The 1,379-nt window shown below is 43.1% G+C and overlaps 1 non-coding gene across 1 annotated transcript; it reads right to left on the bottom strand.

The window, feature by feature from the left end:
• Positions 1-952: 952 nt before the first annotated feature.
• LOC145056154 (small nucleolar RNA R71) lies at positions 953-1,059 on the bottom strand. The gene has a single exon (XR_013685688.1). It is a non-coding gene; the product is annotated as a small nucleolar RNA R71 (small nucleolar RNA).
• Positions 1,060-1,379: the final 320 nt, after the last annotated feature.

The following is a 1,379-nucleotide window of genomic DNA, read 5'->3' as shown; positions in this document are numbered from 1 at the left end:
TTGCCGGGGAACGGTTCTAAATTAGCATTAAATTCTATTTTTATCGATCCTTTGTGTAAGAATTCTCTTACACAGAGTTAATTCTTAGGTAATCTAGTAATTAGGATAAGTTTTAATAAAATTCCATTTTAATAAGTAATTAAAAAGTTTTTCTGTTTTTGCCTTGTACTCGTCGAGTGCACTCGTGACAACTTGGCGAGTCCATCGCTGTTCATAGTTTTAATTTTTATTTTATTTTTGTTCTTTTTACGCGTTTTTTTGTTTTGTTTACAGTTGTTTCATGACCCGAGGATCTGATACACCTCTAGTCCCTCCTCTTGAAGACCCGGAATCCGCACTAAGGAGGAGTAAAGGAAAAGCCGTTGGAGAATCCGCTTCTTCAAAGAATTCGCCACTAAAGAACCTCAAGTCCATTTTCAGCAAGAAGAAGAGTAGCAAGTCAGGAGCATCTAACGCCTCTTTGACAATCGAAGACCCAATTAAAGAAGACACTGGGTACGAGACCGAGGAAGAAGAAGAACCTACATACGAGCACGAATCCGACTTTGAGGACGATTTAGCTATCACTATGGCTAATATTGATGAAGTCCCCATGGGGGAATGGAAGAAGAGGATGCGCGATGAAACTGGCCCGGGACTTGTGCTGCCCGTAATTCCCGCTACCGCTACTTTCGAACTAAAGGGTCATATCCTCGCTCAACTCAAGGAGATTCCTTTCTATGGAAAAGACCACGAAGACGCCTACAAGCACTTGGATGAAGTAAATGATGTGGCTGGCTACTTCAACGTACAAAATGTGCGACGCAAGACCCAGCTACTTCGCATGCTTCCAGTCACATTCAAGGGTGCTGCAAAGGATTGGCTCAAGTCACTTCCTCCCGGATCGGTCACCACATGGGCTAAGATGAAAGAGGAGATCATAGACCACTTTTGCCCGCCTTCCAAAATAGCCAAGCTAAAGAAAGCCATTGCCAACTTCGAGCAACAACTCGGAGAGTCTCTTTATGAAGCGTGGGAAAGGTATAAAGGTCTTCTCAGAAATTGCCCACACCATGACCTTAATAGCCAATAAGAGGTCTCCATCTTCTATGATGGAGTCAATGTCACCATAAGGCAATTGCTCGACTCACAAGGCCCACTCACAAAGAAGGCACCCCCAGTAATCAAGAAATTAATTGAAGAATTCTCTAAGCATTCTAGAGAATACCACAACCAATGAAATGAAGTAAGTCGGGGGGTAGTGAACTCGGCCAATGATGGCATGGCGGCGGTGATGGCTAAGCTCGATAGTTTAGATAGAAGGATGACGAAAATGGATCAAAAAAATCCATGCTATTTGAGTTGGATGTGAGAACTGTAAAGGGCCTCATCTCATGAAG

The sequence above is a fragment of the Lactuca serriola genome, chromosome 5 (assembly GCF_051521515.1).
Source record: "Lactuca serriola cultivar US96UC23 chromosome 5, Lser_US96UC23_V15, whole genome shotgun sequence".
Taxonomy (NCBI): Eukaryota; Viridiplantae; Streptophyta; class Magnoliopsida; order Asterales; family Asteraceae; genus Lactuca; species Lactuca serriola.
This window is presented reverse-complemented; position numbering and strand designations above follow the sequence as displayed.